General features: G+C 35.9%; 1 protein-coding gene across 1 annotated transcript in view; it reads left to right on the top strand.

Annotated features, from left to right (window-relative positions):
* The first annotated feature begins 388 nt into the window (after nt 1–388).
* LOC6053463 (chondroitin sulfate N-acetylgalactosaminyltransferase 1) overlaps nt 389–18,977 on the top strand; it is a 113,814-nt gene continuing 95,225 nt past the window's right edge. Inside the window, exon 1 of the mRNA XM_038260341.1 lies at nt 389–1,255. The gene's annotated coding sequence lies outside the window, so the exon portion shown is untranslated. The remainder of the gene's footprint in view (nt 1,256–18,977) is intronic.

Genomic DNA, 18,977 nt, shown 5'->3' with positions numbered 1-18,977 from the left:
TGATGCATAACCAACTTTTTTTTTACAGTTGACAGATTTTATAACTTACCATTGAGTTTCTCTAAAACAGGAGCATTCACTAATTAAATCACTAAAAACTTACCTGAAAGTCACTTTCAACAAACGCTTTTCATTCTGAGGGTACCCAAACGTTGAAGTCCGTACTTGAGGTGTCAACCAGCAATTCCAGCAGCAACAGCTGATCAGCACATTCAACCTTGACCAAATCAGCTGACAAGCTTCACCGTCTTCACGAACACTATCTTGAGTGTCCTGAGAGAGAAAATGCTCTCTCTCTCGCAGGACGACTTTTCTCAAAAAGCTCTCGCCTTCTCGAAAGCTTGGAGAAGAAAAACTGCTGCATCCGCACCGAGTTGGGTCAGTCCGTGGTAGATTTTCGTTCGGTTCGGGTCGCCGGAAGTGGTCGTCGTCGAATTTGTGGGTGGTCCTGAGGGTTGAAGAAGGACAAGCGGAACGGACAGGTTGTGTGACAGGATAAGCGTTTGCGTTTGCAGCCATTTAGGCGTAAAGGTGAAAAAGGATTCTGGCCGCCTCACGCCCCCCCTTTGAGGATTGTGACGGGCTTTGAACTGCGATGAGTTGAGGTGGAGGGGGTTGAAATTTGCGTTTTGTGATTAAAATTTTCCCGGAAAAGAGAGGCAGGATTAAAGATCTAACAGTTGGCCTCTCGTCACCCACGCTGCGGAAAAGCTTTATTTTTTGCGTGTGTTGGTGCTGGTAGCATACATTCGGGCGTTTGTGGATTGTGGTGCACAGCTGAAGTTTTGTTGATCTAAATCCGGGGGTAAAAAATAGTCGAAAGTAATACTTTTTGGCATGTTTGGCACTGTGTAATGGATTCCAGTTGGTGATATTTATCTTTGCGATTGGAAGCGGATACCAGATAGTCTCGAGTGGCTTCGTCAGCGCAACAGGAAAAACAAATATTGGGGGAAAACGAGCAGCAGAGCAAGAGAGAGATTCGTGACAAGTGAACAGGAAAATCGTGACATGTAGCAGTTTGCGAAGATTCGTCGACCCAAAAAAAGAAAAGCCTCCCGGAAAATATTGATTGCCGGGTTCAGGCCGAGAAATATATATAAAAAAGGAAAAGTTTTTCCAGCATCGAAAGTGTATATGTGTTCCCAAGTGTGTGGGCGTAGTGTGCCATTTCATCGAAAAGGGCGAAAATATTGGCGGGATTTAGACACAGCAGCATCCTGAAAACGTCGACGAGCATCGACAGCGAAAAAAGGTTAGTTGTGTTTTTCGTGTAACAGCTGCTTTTCGATGCACACGGTGGCATCGATTCCGAGAGTTGGACAAAGTTTTCGGCACCTCTTTGCGAAAGGGATTGAACGGGGTTTTGCTTTTTCCCCGAAGGACACACATGCTCCGATTTTCGACGAAGGAGAAATCACTGCCGCATGACTAAATGATGTGGAAGGAGAGGTGGAAGTTTGAGTCAAGTGTGATGGATTGCAGAAGAGCTTGTAGTTTGGGATTGAGTTGTGAGTTTGGGTTCTTTATGTGAATCAAATTTAGTAGTACGATTTTGATCGAGAATATGCAAAAAACGATTTTCAATCATTTAAAACAAATATCTTTAAAAATATTGAAACAAAAAAAAGTGAGCATTATTTTTAGAATAATATTGAGTGCTGAACAGTTTTATTTTTCAAATAAACTGTTGATTTAATTTAAACCACCATTTTTGCAAAAAAAAAAAAATGAGAAATATGTCTGATACAGTCATCCCACATATATTCAAAAAATCATAGCAAATCGATAACTGAACTTAAAGATTACCTTCATTTGAAAGCTTTTCTTGCGATCTTTCGAATGCTGTATCGAATAACTGCAAATTTTAACTTTTATATCATGTTTTTGAAGAAAAACTTTGACACTTGAAATCCACAAATTCGGAACACTTTTTTCTTATGGATGTAAACAAACTTTGGTTATCTCCATGAGTACACAATTTTTACAAAATAATGACTTCACGCACTGAAACCAACGAAATTCAAGCTTAGTTATATTTTATGAATAGACTGATAACTTTTTTGTGAAAATATCAGTTAAATTCAGGTGTTCCACAATTGTGGGAGGCACAATAACATCCCACAATTATGGAACAGGCAATTTGGAGGCAGTGTTTTGCTGCTCTGAATGAAATAGTCTTGAGATGCAGTTTTTTGTTTCAAAAGTACTACTTTTACTAGTGCAAATAGCAAGAGAATGGCCAAATTTAGGTCCTGAAAATAATGGGTCTTCAGAAAAGATGCATTTGGCATGCTATTGACAAATTATCACAAAAGTCTTCCCAATTTGTGGGTGTTCCGATATTGTGGAATGACTGTAGTTATTTTTAAGGAGAAAAAGTTTTAAAATAGTAGTTTTTGCAATTCCGTCGTGAAACTACTTACTTTTCCTGTCATTCTTGAACGACGAAATAGTCTACTTTTCTGTACCAAAAATAACAGAATCGAATAGCAACACTTTTCAAAATAAATGCTGAAAAGTTCTACTTTTCAGCACTAAAAAGGGTGCTGAAAAGTTGAACTTTTCAGCACTTGTTTCAAAAAGTAACACTTTTCAACATTTTTTTTATTTAAACGATTTATTGACAAAATACATGAAAATTTGACTTAAAATTTCACTCAATGGGTGTTTTTCGGAAATGCAAAAAATGTTGTATGGAACTCGTTGCAAAACTTAATTTTTTCAGCACTCTTCGTATTTATCCAACTCGGTGAACCTCGTTGGATAAATGTACGACTCGTGCTGAAAAAATCCTCTTTTTGCAACTTGTTGCATAAACTACTATTATGCAACAAGTTGCAAAAAAAAATCTTTTTTTTCAGCACGAAACGTATATTTATCCAATGAGGTTCACCAGGTTGGATAAATAAGACGAGTGCTGAAGAAATCGAGTTTTGCAACGAGTTCCATACAACATTTTTTGCAATTTCAAAAAACACCATTTGAAAGGAATTATAAGTCAAATGTTCATTAAATCAAAACAAATGTTGAAAAGTATTGCTTTTCGAAACAAGTGCTGAAAAGTTCAACTTTTCAGCATCCTTTTCAGTGCTGAAAAGTTGAACTTTTCAACATTTGTCTTGAATAGAGTTACTATTCGATTCTGTTATTTTTGGTACAGAAAAGGAGACTTTTTCGTCGTTCGAGAAAAATAAGCAGTTTCATGACGGAATTGCAAAAAACTACATTTTGTGTTTTTTTTTCGCCGTTAGTGTCTGTAGCGGTTGACCTTAAACGGCCATGATCAACGACGACCAACCTTTCCAAATTATTTTTTTCGTTAATTCGCGATTACTCGTGTTGGTTACAAGCAAACACCTTATGTTTATTTATGATTTTTTTTGTGCAATTGTACATTTTTGTAGAACATTGTCACACTCTACAAAAATAACCCTGCAAAGCTAAAAAAAATGGTGTTCTAAGTGAAAAAGTGACCTTTCTGGCTTATTGCAGATTAAAAAACAAAATTCATTAAATGACATGTCCTAAAAAAAAATACAGTCAAGTTATGATAAAAAGCCATTTTTTAACCATTTTTTATTCTATTTTTTTGTGATGAAAAATAAGTTTTTTTTTACGGAATTCTGAGTACGCCAAACCATCACCATTTCAGGCAGCAATTAAACTATTTTTTAATTTGAAAACAACAAATCAGTAAGGGACCATCCATAAACCACGTGGACACCTTAGGAGGAGGGGGGGGGGGGGTTTGTCAATTGTCCACGCTCCATACAAAAAAGAGTTTATTTGTATGGAAATTGTTCACGATGGGGGGGGGGGTTAAGATTTCCAAAAAAGTGTTCACGTGGTTTGTGGATGGTTCCTAAAGGACGTATAGTCCTTATTTTGGGCCTAGTACATATTTTGGGTCTACCAAACTTAATTTATCGAAATTGTGCATTTCACCAAATCTGGCTGGAAAAACCTTAACAATTGAAAAAATTTCCAAAATATAATGAAATCCTATCAATGTCACCCCGGTTAACGGTAACGCAGTTAGGGAAGCGGATAAGGGGTCGAAAGCTGTGTTATGCTCCATACAATATTTTTGAAAGTTGTATCGAAATTTTGTTACGAGGGGAGAGGGGAAGGGGGTTTGCGTTATGTAATATGTTCTAAAATGTTGAAAAAATAATGATACATAAAGATTAGGGGTTTGTATATATTCTTCACAAGTTTTCAAAATTTTACGTTAAAGTTTTATGAAAAAGTTCTGATTTTTACTCATTAAACTTAATCGTGTGAATTTGAAAGCTTTTTTTCGTAAAGTTCAGCAAATTTTGCATAAGAACTTATTTTAGACGTTTGATTTGGCTAGAGCACTGATTGAATATGGGGATTTTTCTAAATAAAAAGAAGGCCCTTTTTATTAAATATGTATTTTTTAATTTCGTAGTTTTCCAGTTCCAGAACTCGAATAAACTTAGACAGTTTTTTTATGGTTGGATAATCATAAATTTTTAAATCGTTTTTTTAGCAATTCCAGCTCAAATCAGAAATGTTTCTGGTACTTTTATACCCGACCCACTGCGATTTCAATGCAACTTTTTGGATATGTTATCCTAGGCCTACATAAGCCGTTTTTGTGAATATGGAGCCAGTTGCATTCGAAAATAATAATTGAGACAGAGGAAAATGGTCAATATGGAGACTTTTATATAAAATTGTCTGGGAAATCGATGCCCACTATCGGTTTTTGAAAATTTTGACGTTTAGACCACTTTTCAAAATAACAGTTTTAGTAAATGATTTTTGTATTTTTTTTAGGATAGTTGCTCCATTCTGCATTTTTCGTGAGTCTGATTGTAACATCTTTGGGTTTTGCCTCAAAAATTTTGAACGAAAAAAAGTCGTGACTTCACCTTTTAATTTACCTGTTAATAATAAAAATTTAAAATTCTCTTGGAAGATGCGAGTATTTTTCTTTCAGTGTATTTTCTCAGAAAGCCCGTCAAATTTCCTACAAGTTTGTCTTTGACCACTTTTTGATACGATGCAACGTCCTTGCGTTACAGGAATTGTTTAATTACAAGATACAAAAAAATATAAATACCTTACGCCCTTCTCAAATGTCATTTTCGTGTGCAACTGGCTCCATATACACAAAAATGGCATGTCTAAAAAGTTACATTGAAATCGGAGAGGGTCGGGTACAAAAGTACCAGAAAAATTCCTGATTTGTGCTGGAATTGCTCTTAAGGTTGATTTGGCATGGAAACCATCTATTGACCCACTTAAAAATGTGTAATAAAGTTTAAAACACGTTGTGATACTAAAATTAACAGGGTGGCCACTCAAGTCGGGAAATCGGGAAAAAGTCGGGAATTCGCCAAAATCCACGACAAATCGGGAAAAGGTCGAGAATATGTGATTTTTTGTTAAAAAGTCGGGAAAAGTCGGGAATTCCAAGCATAACTGTTTGAAAAATATTTTAAAACCCTTGAAATTTTTTAAAATAATTTGTACACCTTTGGAATTAATTTCACTAATTTCGTCTTTAGCGTAGAACTTTAAATTTAGGGTTCTTTTCCTTATTTCAATCGATATGAGAATGAAAAGGCTTTTAAAGACATAAGATGTTAAAAATCCTAATAAATTTCAGATGATAATTGCGGCATGTATTTGAACAAAAAGAATGTTATTTATTTATCGTTTAACGAACAAATGAAAACATAACATATAATTTCAAATAACATATAACAAAAATAACATTTAACTTCAAATAACATAAGCTTTGAAACATATTTTCAACGCCCTTACCCTTTAAAAATATTTCAAAATCTTAAAATTGTAAATAAGGTTGGTAAAAAATTTAATCAACTTGACTTTCAGATATGGTCAGTATATTAATGAATTTACGAAAATATTGTTTTCCTGAAGTTTTACATCATTTTTCGTTTTGTGCTCTCAAAATTCAAAACTTGTAAAAAGTTTAAAAACTCTTCACTTGATAAGAATTTTTTTAGTGAATGTATTCTCAAAAGCTTGAAGATACTAAATTTTTGAACATTTAAATACTGGCACTTCTACAAATCGAAAATGATTCATAAAATTAAATATCAAAATTTATAAAATTTTAAAGGATACTTCATGAAACATCTTTGAAACGAATTCATAGATATTTTTAAATTCTTTGAAAGAATAATAACTTTAATCAAGTAAAAAGATATGTGAAGATTTGATAAAAAAATATGAACGTAAGAATAAAATTCAAAATTTGAATATCTTTAAATTATTGTCATCATCATTTTCATCGCCAGTTGAAGCGAAGTTTCAAAAAAACTTTAGGCTTGGTTATTTTAAAAATAGGAATTGAAATTATAGGTATTTTTACGCTTTCGGTTATTTTTCAAAATCTGATGATTTATGTTTTTACTCAAAACAATGCTTTTATTTTTGAAGAAAGGTTGATGGTTTTAAGAACGTATTATTGAAATTTAGGTTTTTTTTACTTAATCTGTTTGATTTTTTTTTAGATTTTTTTTCCAATGGTTTATATTGACTTTTATAAAGAGTTTTTGAAATGAAGTCATTCTTCAGATAAGAAATATCTATTTTTTGAGGTTCTGGAAAAGTCGGGAATTTGAAAATGGCATTTAAGTGGTCACCCTGTATTTATTGCTAAAGAAAATTTAAAATTGAGCTGGTAATTTAATATTTAGATTTTTATCTTCATCAATTTCATGCTTTAATCTGTTTATAGCTGTTTATAAATTTAATCATGGTTCTCTACAAATGAACAAACCCTAAGATGATTCCATAGCATTTAAACTCGAAATTTACAATTTACTTTATGTTCAGGAAGTTTACTTAAAATGCAGTTCTGTCAATTGGTGCCTATTTAGGCAGTCCAAATCTACCATACCTTGAAGAAACTGAATCGTTTACTGACATCAACTTCAAAAATTTCGACTTGTGTTATCTGCTATAAGGATTCCGTGCGCATGGAGAATATACTTACAATGTTTTATTTTGAATTGACTATCTTTTAATCACAATCTAAATCAAATTCATTGCCCCATCAACCGCATGCCAATGAATGACGCTTTTCCTAACATTTTCTAGCGAAACCCCATCATGTCCGCCACAAAAAGCCAAAGTTGGAAACATTCAAGCCTCACCCTCGAGGCAAAAAAAGCACACTCCTGAAATAACCCGCACATCAACCAGAACACCTCACCTCAGCATGTTTGCACATTTTGCTGCTGCAGCAGTCACACTTGCCCCCCCGAAAAAAATCCTAGAGGGCACAAGTTCAAAACCGCAACCTCCCAGAAGTAGCGAAAAATGTTGCAGCAGCAGCAGCGCACATTCTATAACCTTCACCTTTCAGTTTGTGTCCGAGAATTGCACCACCAAACCCAGCCAAGCCGTCATTGGCAATATGTTTTCGAGGGCGACACCCCCTCCCTTGCAACGACTGGAAGTTGGGAAAACATCACGAAACCACCACCACCCACAAAAAAGCACTGAAAACTGGGTGAATTTTCCCAGGGCGCATTGCGGTACTCACTGGATGCTTAAATAATTGGGGAAAAGCTTTTGAAAGGGGCGTAAATTTTTTTTTTTAAATTGTGATGTTAATTGATTTCATTGCAGCATTTGAATGTGTATGGTTCGTTTTATTTTACAAAAATATAAGCTTTTCCAAATGATAGTCGACGATAAAAAGTTGCTGGTTTTGACGAGTGTTTTGTACTTATTTTTGGTGGTTGCAGCCTATGTTGACAAGTGTACACCGCAGTCAGTTCTGGTGGTAGTTGGAGAACCAACTGCAACAACTGTGATTTGATGTTGCTGGAACAATCAACGCCAACAGTTACTGATGCTGTTTAAGTTTGGCAAAAAAATCACAATGATTAAATAATACTGAAGCCAGAGATTTTTTAGAATTGCGCAAAACATCCAAAGTGTACTGGAATATAGATTTTGGGATTACCAACGTAGCAATACGAATCTACCATTTTCAATGATGTCCGTTGGACTATTTTTTTTTCGAAGGCTATGCTTGCAATTTATTTTTAAATTTGTATTTTTATTTAGATGAAACTTTTTCCATACATTTCCTACACAGAAAAATAAGTTGAATTTTGGAATGTTGGTAATTTGGTAGGTTGAATATTACCTCTTTTTTTGAGTAATATTACATAAAAATGTGTAAAAAGTTGACCCTGATATTCATCAAAAACTGATGAAAATTCATCATTTTCTGGGGTAAAATTAATCTTTTTTTTTTTGACACAAAATCTGTCACCATTTCCTGATGAATATTACCATCATTTTTTTTTCTGTGTATGTCAAAAGAAGCAATTTTACACCTTTATTTTTTCCATACAAGTCTCCATATAATTTTGCGGGCTGGTCATACAAAATGGGTACGTAAATACAGTCCAGACTCGATTATTCGAAGGCCTTGGAAAAACATCACTTCCGGGATTCGAAGCACAACAAGTCATTTTAATTTTAAAATTTTGACGAAAAATTGATAGAAAAGACATATTTTGCATGGATTTTCTTGAAACTGACTGTTTATACTATATCCTGATGATATTTCTACATTTCCAACTTATTGCATGATTTTTTGCCAGCTATAACAAAAATGATATGCTACTAAGTGTCCGGATTTCGAATCATGACGTTATTGGTGCAATTATTTTTTCAAAAACATAATGATACCATCCAGTGAGAGAGTAGTGCGGTGCCTGTGAGGACGCGCAGTCCTGTTTTTTCGTGTTATTTTCCGTCTCTTTTGTGTCGCTGTTCGAGTGCATGGGGTGATTGGCCATTATATTTAAATAATGGCATCATTATTGTGGTGCTTTTCGGGACGCGCAGTTCTGTTTTTTTACCTTCTTATTTTTTCATTGTTTTTTTTACTCGCGTTCGTTGGCCGATGAGTTTTTTTTGTGTTGTTTTCTTTTTATAGTTTTCTATAAAAACGAACTTATTTTTTTGAGACTAGCAAGTCGTTTTTCTGGATTAAGTCCTTTCCATATCATCGATGATCGGAAGGCACGCCGTCGAATATGTTTTAAGGTTATTATGATATAAAATAATTTTACTAAATTAAGCCCTTCCTACATCACCGTTGATCGGAAGGCACACCGACGGAGAATTTCTGGAGAATCGCGGTCGAATTAATACTATATTTAAATCCCTAGATAGCTATCTTTCCGCAGCCGGCTGCCTAAGATTTTTAAAATTTCAACCGATAAACAAATTGCTTATGGTCGCATCACCTACCACAGTAAATCCTGACCTTATACCCATCTTACTAACCCCTCAAAACTCATGTGATACTTTGTCGGAGACGCAGCTGATTTAGCGGTCCCATCACTCAAGTATCGGACTAACATTCCCATCCACTTCCCCGTGTCTTACCACTGGTCGTGGCCGGCGTCGGTATTGATCAGCACGATAGGGACCTTTGAATATTGCGAAGGGGTGATGATTGGTTCCTACTTTTCATCTGTGGTCCACGGAGCAATGTTTGGGGGTCCTGGTCAATAACGAAGTAGCAGCTACGGGTAGGCACCAATGCTATGCTATGCTATGCTAACATAATGATACCATCCAGTGAGAATTTTGCCTAAAGCTTCGAATCTTTTAAGGCTTAACCTCAAATGCCATTTTTTATTAATTTCAGAAGTACATTATTTGTCGCAAGACATTTAAATTTAATTAAGAAAAACATATTGGATTGACATTATTAGAAAAAAAAATAAAGGGTACTTAGTCTATGATGTTAGTCTATGATTAACTTAAAAAAATATGTATCGCTATTGCACTTTGTCGATCAATTATGAGAAGCCAGAAAGAACACTTTCACGCGCAGCGTAAAACGCGCAAGCGTTAAAGCGCTGGCGTTGAAGCTTCGACTTGACTTGTCGAGCTTTCGAGCGAGAACGAGCCGGGACTTTGAATTTGATGTTCAGTATATGATTTTGTATAAATCCAAAAATTTAATAGGAAAAAATAGGGTAAAAATAAGACGAAAAACACTAAAATCGCTATATCTCTGGAAATACATTTTGGAAAAGCTTCAAATTTTGGGCCCAAACAGTTTATGGCGCATGTTTTCGAATGGCTTTTGTTTGAAACTGAATTCTTTAAATTTGATAGTGTTATCTGTAAAATAGTCCAAAAAATACCTCTAAAAATGGCTTTGACCACATTTACTGGTCGAAAATTGTGAATCGAAAAATAAAATGTTCGTCTCCGACCCCACGGCTACAGATCTGGCTTTTAAAAATTGTCGGTTTTACGAGCGGTTTTCCAGTGATGGAAGACACAAATTTTTAAGAGCGGATACAGACATCGCTCATGTATTTCAGAAAAAGAGCTCTCAAAAATCATACTTTGAGTTCCGGGTTTCGGGCCAAAATTCAATCGAAAGAGCGCATCTGAACCTTCAATTTAGTAATAGGATTTTTTCCTGGGACGATTCCTCGCCGTGCACGATTTTTTTTAGATTTCTGAAAAAAGCGTTTTTCCAAAAGCAAACCTTAAACCTTTCTTTTGTAAAAAGGCAAAAACATGAAAAAACGGTTAAAATGTTTTCGAGACTGAAAAATCATGTCTGTCATAAAGAAATTGCCAAAAACCATCAAAAACCCTATTTTTTCAACATTTTTTATTTTTAAAACCGCTGTAACTTTACAAGGATTGGACTTAGAACAATGGTCAATATGGAAACTTTTATGTAAAATTGTCTGGAGAATCGAATCCCGTGTTTGGCATTTGAAAATTTTGATGTTTAGAGCACTTTTGAAAAAAAAAAATCAGTAAATGATTTTTTTTTTTTTCAGGAGAGTTGCTCCATCTTGCATTTTTCGTGAGTCTTTTTATAACATCTTAGGGTATTTTCACTAAAATTTTGAACGAAAAAAAATCGTGGGCTCACCTTCAAATTTGACTTTTAAACTTAAACGTAAAAAAATCTCATAAAAGTGGAGTGTTCTTTTCTTTCAGTGCATTTTTTCGGAAAGCCTGTCAAATTTCCTACAAGTTTGTCTTTGAACACTTTTTGATACGATGCAACGGCTTCGAGATACAGCAAAATTTGAATAACGAAATACAAAAATATTTAAAACACGTACGCCCTTCTCAAAAGTAAACATCGAGTGAAACTGGCTCCATATACACAAATATGTCTTATATAAGCGTAGGATAACTTGTCTACAAAGTTTTATTGAAATCGGAGAGGGTCGAGAAAAAAGTATCTAAACTATTCCTGTTTTGGACTGGAATTGCCCTTGTTTTTTTTTTAATATCAAAAAAATATTTCTACAGTTGAATCAAATTTGCAATCGAAAAGTACTTAATCGACTCATTAATGAAGTTTACCGTTTAAGAGTTACAGTCACTTTTAGGTTATTATTTTCGGAAATCTTCGGAAAATTGCTGTTCAAAATTGCTTTATGAAGGAGAGCCAACCCTAAAAATATTTTTAAAGGTGAGAAAATTTCCTACAAAAAATAAAAGAATATAAATGTTGAAATAACAAGCATTTCAAGCGTTTCAACATTTGTAACGAAAAAGTGTTTAAAAATGCATTTTACACTATTTCAGTTGTTTTGCAATCATTAGTTTTTTAGCGAAAAAAAACATTTTGCGATAATAAATATCGCAAATTTTCAAAAATTCAAAGCATTTTTAAAACAACGTGCTAAAAATAATTGTAAACGCCCTCTGCGTTTTATGCACTTTAAATTGATTTCAGCTGATTGCGGTTCAATTTCCATTAAAATTTTGAAGTTTTATGAAAAAAAAAAAAAATGTACCTGATTTTTCGGGCCAACTTTGAAGGGGGGACAAAAACTTAAAATAAAATTTGTACCAGCCTTAACAAAGAAAAACAATAAAAACGAATGATTTTCTTAATTGTTTACACTCAAATTCACAGATTTTTCTACAAAAATGTGAATTTTGGAAAATATAGTTTTTCCCTTATTTTGTTTAGAAAATGTTGAAATAGGGGAGATAAAACAACTAAGAACTTGAAAAAAATCTAACTTTTCTTGAGTTATTGTAAATAAAAGATCAAGATTGATACAGTTTTCATGTAACCATCCATTGAAATGAAAAAAAGCGATCAATTTTAAGTTGCTCAGGCCCTGACACATTCCATCAATCCTTCATTAAACTGTTGCAGGCAAAAAAAATCTCCCAAAGTAACGTCCCATCCTCAAACTTCACGACCCTGCCTAAGACGGTTTTTAATGGCAAACGCCGCATTATACGTTCTCGGGATTTATGTTCAATTAAACGCTTGATGAGTTCGCTGCGGAAAGCCATTTTTCCTCTTCGTGCCGGCTCTGTGTGGGACGGAAAGTGGCGTTTGTTTTGAGGTTCAGAGCGAATAATTGTTTGTCTGGTGAAGTAGGGATTTTCCCACCCTGCTGCCAGGATTTATTGCCAGGCAGGCTTACGTCGAAATTAAACGGCTGTAAACTGTCTGTCAGGGCGCGCACTGTACACGCTAGACAAGTTTTCCGCAAGATAAATGTTTTAAATTAATGGTGGAATCAAAACTTTCAGAACGTTGGTACGCCATCAGTTTTAGTTTTGGAACAAACTGGAAGTCGCGTTGGAACAGAGTGCGCTGACCACGCGGACGCGCTGTCTTGTTTTTGCATGCTCATTTTCATTTCTTTTATGTCGCTGTTTGTGTGCTTGGGTGAGTGGTTATTATAATTAAATAATGGCATCATTTGTGCGCTGACCACGGGGACGCGCTGTCTTGTTTTTGCATGCTCATTTTCATTTCTTTTATGTCGCTGTTTGTGGGCTTGGGTGAGTGGTTATTATAATTAAATAATGGCATCATTTGTGCGCTGACCACGCGGACGCGCTGTCTTGTTTTTGCATGCTCATTTTCATTTCTTTTATGTCGCTGTTTGTGTGCTTGGGTGAGTGGTTATTATAATTAAATAATGGCATCATTAGTGCGCTGACCACGGGGACGCGCTGTCTTGTTTTTGCATGCTCATTTTCATTTCTTTTATGTCGCTGTTTGTGTGCTTGGGTGAGTGGTTATTATAATTAAATAATGGCATCATTAGTGCGCTGACCACGCGGACGCGCTGTCTTGTTTTTGCATGCTCATTTTCATTTCTTTTATGTCGCTGTTTGTGGGCTTGGGTGAGTGGTTATTATAATTAAATAATGGCATCATTAGTGCGCTGACCACGCGGACGCGCTGTCTTGTTTTTGCATGCTCATTTTCATTTCTTTTATGTCGCTGTTTGTGTGCATGGGGTGAGTGGTTATTATAATTAAATAATGGCATCATTAGTGCGCTGACCACGCGGACGCGCTGTCTTGTTTTTGCATGCTCATTTTCATTTCTTTTATGTCGCTGTTTGTGTGCATGGAGTGATTTGTTATTATAACTTATTGGACATCATAAGTGCAGTGCTTCTGGGGACGCGCAGTCCTGTTTTTTCGCGATAATTTTCATCGTAAATGATCGTAAAAATTTATTCCAACTGGCATCGAGCGTCATTTATTTACTATTTTTGAAATTTGCTCGCGTTATCTAAATTGTAAAAACAGTAAAAATATACTGATAAGTCCAGCCCATAGCACTACTGCTCGGCTGGCACGCGTTCGATAAAAAAAAACTTTTTAAATAATCAATTATCTATCTTTCCGCAGCCGGCTGCCTAAGATTTGACATTTTCAACCGATAAACAAAATGCTCATGGTCACATCACTGCCACTCGTGAATCCTGACCTCATACCCATCTACTAACCCCCTCAATACTCATGTGATACTTTGTCGGAGATGCAGTCGATTGGGCGGTCTCTATCACTCAAGTATCGGACTAACATTCCCATCCACTTCCCCGTGACCCTACCACTGGTCGTGGCCGGCGCCGGTATTGATCAGCATGATAGGGGCCTTTGAGAAGTTGCGAAGCGAGGAAAGATAGCTCCCACTTATCTTCCACGGCTCGTGGATGTAACTTCTGGAGGTCCTGGTCAATAACGGAGTAGCAACTGCGGGTGGGCACCTATGCTTATGCTTATGCTTATGCTTAAACTGGAAGTCGCGTTGGAACATCATGCGGCAGTTTTTCCCAATTCCCATTAACGCAAAATCCTTGCGTCAAAATTGGTCGCTAAACGAAAGCCTTTCCAAAAACTAATTTTCCAAAGGGGAAGGGCTCCAATTAGGAAAGGTTCTCTTCGCTGGCAGGGAAAAGCACTTGTACGACCCCCTCATTTGAGTCGGAAAATTTAATTATAGCTGAACCAGGGATTACACACAGCCCATAGATGGGAGATTTTCCTAGAGAAAGAGGAGAAAACTTTTTCTTTTCTCTCAAGTAGTTGCGTGCTGGAGCGAACTTTTGCCGGAATTTTTGTGCGTCTCACGTGCTGAAAGGAACTTTTCCGGAACTCAATCAATGAGAGACTAAAGTTGAGTTTTTGGGAAACGGTAGCAGCTGAATCGAAGTTCTAATCGAAATTGAATTTCATCAAATAAGGCTTATCTACTTCCTTTTTTTGCATTCCTTGAAAACCACACTTTTATGGCTATCCAAAAATGTTGATCATTGTTTTGGGCATCATTCCAGCCAATAAAATAAAAGGGTACTCATTGCGATAGCTCTTGCCAAGAATCCAACACAACCACTAAGCTTCATGGTCGGGGTCCGTGCAGTGAATCTGGGGCAATTCATAATTTGCTTCAAGAATATTTTTTCAGATCGTCATAATTTTTGAGTTCTATTCTCATGTTTAGTTTCAATAACAAACGAAATATAGATTTAAATTTGCAATTTCCGACGTAGTTAACAATATCCATGATTTCAGAATGTTTATACAACCTTAACCTCAGAAAATTTAGGAGGGTGTGGGGAGAATATGCTAAGTTCATGAAAACTGTGTATATTAGCAAACAAAAGGTTTAAACAATTTATTGTTTTTTTATTTTTAAAATTCTTTATTTTTTTTAGCTTTGAGATAAACAAAATGTTATAAAATATGTTCCAAAAAACATCAAGAAGAAAAAAATAAAAAAATATACTTGATGTTTAAATTAAATCTAGACAATCAAACTGAATTAATCTAAAAACTAACTATTATTATTTGATTGTCTAGTTCTTTCTTTCGTTGTTTACCAATTGTTTCTCAGCGCATTTCATTCTACATCACGGCGTGAACAGATAAGATGTATGTCTTAAGTTCGGAATAAATATAAACAAACAAACAAACAAACAAACAAATCCTTCAACAAAGTTAAAGCTGATTGTAAACAAAAAATATCGATAATCCTTTATTTTGAACAAAAAATTTTTTTTTTTAAATAATTTAAGGCAAATTTTATTTCTTTTTGTTCCCCCTCTTAGGTCGATCCAAACATTTCGAGGGGTCCCAACAAAATAAAAAAAAAATAATATTGAAATTACAAGCCGTGGTTTCAACATTTAAATAAAATAGGAGTTAAAATGCATTGTACAAGAGTACAGTTGTTTTACAAGTTAGTTTTCAAATATTCTATTTGTTACTACGAGCAAAAAATTAACTTTTTACGGTGTTTAGATCGACTTTTACAAAACAAATCTAAATATTTTTAAACGTGTCCAATCATGCTGAATATGTTAATTTACCTTTTATTTCCATTAAAATTTTCAATTTTTCTAATCTAATCTAATCTAATCTAACACAGACGCAGCCAGTCCGATGAAAGCATTAGCATTAGCATTAGCATTTGGAGGACGCCCCACCACCGGAAGGCTCCACAACGCTTATCCCACTGTTTGGTCTGGTTGTGTTAGACCCTCATCCGGAATAATAATCCAACACGGGAGATACCATGTCTTCATCTTTTGATGAGTGTGTAATACAGCCCAGGGCATAAGGGGGTCCAGGCCGGGTCCAAGCTATCCTCAGGGAAGGGAGGATCGTTAGTAAACACCTATCTAAAGTGCGCAAGGACCCCTACGTCACCTTAGTGGTATAGATGTTTGTAGGGAGGTTTTGGACTCAATGTTAGTAGGAGAGGTAAAACCCTAGGATACACCTCGAAAGGCGTTGCGGGTTGGTTGTAACAGTATTCCTAATTCCAGTTTAGGCTCACCAAGTCGCCATGGCCTAGTGGTTAGCATTTTTGCTTACCAATCCAAAGGACGGGGGTTCGAACCCCGCCACAAGCGACTTTGATTTTTCGTTCATATTCAGCATTTTCAAGTTTTTCTATGTCCTTAACTTTCTCGATAGGAGCAGATGGGAATCGAACCCAGAACCATTCGCTTACAAAGCGAACACCGTAACCATTCAGCCACAGCCGCTCCTACGCAGCCAGTCCGATGAAAGCATGCTGGAAAGTCTTGTGATAAGATTACGTCCCAAGCACTTTTCTTGTCAATATTAATAATTGCAGTACAAAAATGCATTACAAAAATTAAAGCGGCCAGCCCTACTGCGTTGTGTTTACCGCAGAGAGGATTCTGAGAACGGGTCACATTCCAAAGAATCTACAGGGGAGGAAGGATGCGTGGACATACCGTACCAAACGCTCCGATTTATGATTGTATTCTGTTTTGTAGGGTGTGCTGTTATTAAATAATATATAATGCAAATATAATAAATAATAAAATTTCATGTAATTGGAAAGTCCTCACCAAGATCCTTAAAGTTGCTGCTCTTCCAATTCGCGTTGAGTCGAGTCTCAAGAGAGGGAGACTCAAATAGATGAAGCGACGTTTGCAACACTGTACAGCGACACCGGGCAATCAGCATAACACCTACACACTTTGATCACTAGTTCACTTTTTCTCACTCTTTTCCATTTATTGCGAAACAGTTGTCATCTTCCTTTGATAATCTCTTCTCCGGAAACTATCGCGTAGTGTGTTAAACTAAAACCACGGTTGGCCCAACTAGTTGAACACCTCTTCAGGAAGCCTTCTCCGTCTCATCACGACTCAACAACAAAGCAGCTCAGATCTCACTCCCCATTAAAATTTTCAATTTTTATGAAAAAATATGTTTTTGAATCAAGGGTCCTGATTGCTCAAAATCAATCACTTCATTCGCGAGCACAAGTAGCAGGCGACACGATACTGCACTGATGAATTCTTACCATTTGTCACTTTCACACCATTCGCTCCCGAAAACTCTCTCTTCTACTCTCCTTCTCTCTCTGATCGGCTCAGTCTCCGAACGGCTCAGGCAGGCCGAACGTCACCGATCACTCTGAACTGAAAACATTTTTTCTGTGATGCGCTGCGTTATACTCATTGGTTTGGGTTGCCTAAAATTAACGTTATCGATTAAATTGTGCACTTATTTTGATTTCATAACATTATTGACACCATTCAAAGACACTTCCACCAAGAAAAAATCAAATTGATGGCAAACTGAGGGCGTGAAGACAAAAAGACTGCCGCGTTGGCATTTTGTGAGAATGGCTCTTCGCTGAGCATGTTAGTGTGTGAGTGTCGTCGAGCGGCGGAGTAGGCGAATATTTTCACGATATATTTGTTCGCTGAGTGAACAGTTCAGGCCACTCGCTGGATGGATGCGAGTCTCATTCGCTTATGAATGCTAGCGGGTTGGAATAGGTGACGAATGGATAGGCGATGAGTGAGTGGTTTCTGTTCATTGGACTGAAAATCAGGACCCTTGTTTTTGATCTCTGATTGATTGGGGGCGACGTAAACTTTGAAAAATATTTGCAACGGCCTTTTGAATTAATCAAAACAACAGGCGATGAAAAATATTAAAAATATTCCCGAAAATTTAAATTTCATTCAAAAACTTTTTTAAATTCATTGTAAAACGTTTACTTATTTTTTTAAACGTAGTAGTGCACTTTTAGGCTTTTTGCACATTTTATTTTTATTTTTGGGACCACAGATTAAAAAAAAATTACATAAAACATAAGTAAATATTTTCATGAATTCATTGATATTTTGCAAATAGTAGCATATTTGTTAAAATTCATAAAGCATTTTAGTCTTTTGTTGGTGTTAAGTTGTTTTGATATTGAGTAAAATTGCTAAAAAGTACACGTTTTTGCACCCATTATCCCCTGTTTCGAAAAGTATTCCTGTTAGATTTTGTTATTTTTGTGAAGAAAAGTAAGCCGTTTCGTCACTTGAGAATGACAAAAAATTAGGCCGTTGCAAATATTTTTCATAATTTATGTCGCCACCCCCCCCCTCCCCATCAAAATCGGTCCGAAAAATCAAGGGGCAAATAAAATATTTTTTTCAAAAAACTTCAAAATTTTAAAGGAAATTGAAGTCTTGCCAACGGAAAACCATTCGAAATGCATTTTCCTGCGTTCAAAAACCATATGTGGCATTAGGGTGTAATATGGTTGTATGGAAAAAAATAAAGTTGTCCAAATTTAGCGAGCACAGCAATTTTTCAGTTCCTTTTGGGGTCCTAAACAGCTCCCCAAAGTTTGGGAACGATCGGTTTAGTCCTCGCTTTGCGCAAAGCGATTCAATTTTCCATATAAATTTGTATGGGAAAAACCATTTTTTTGGATTTTGATATTTATAAAATTTACGTTTCACGCTGTACTAAAACCGAACTCATATTCGGATGCTCTGAAATGTGCTCTACAACTTTCCCCAAGAGAGTATGGTGCTAGCTTGTCCCTGAAAGAAGATACAGCGCCCTCAAAACTCGTCTAAAACGTGATTTTCGAGCAAAAAACACGTTTTAGACGAGTTTTGAACACGCTGTATCTTTTTTTAGGAACAAGTTAGCACCATACTCTCTTCGGGAAAGTTGTAGAGCATCTTTCAGAGTATTCGAATATGAGTTCGGTTTTAGTACAGCGTGAAACGTAAATTTTATAAATATCAAAATCCAAAAAAAATGGTTTTTCCCATACAAATTTATATGGAAAATTGAATCGCTTTGCGCAAAGCGAGGACTAAACCGATCGTTCCCAAACTTTGGGGAGT

This window comes from Culex quinquefasciatus, chromosome 3 (assembly GCF_015732765.1).
Source record: "Culex quinquefasciatus strain JHB chromosome 3, VPISU_Cqui_1.0_pri_paternal, whole genome shotgun sequence".
Classification (NCBI taxonomy): domain Eukaryota; kingdom Metazoa; phylum Arthropoda; class Insecta; order Diptera; family Culicidae; genus Culex; species Culex quinquefasciatus.
The sequence above is the reverse complement of the archived record's forward strand: the minus strand, read 5'-3'. Positions and strand labels throughout refer to the sequence as shown.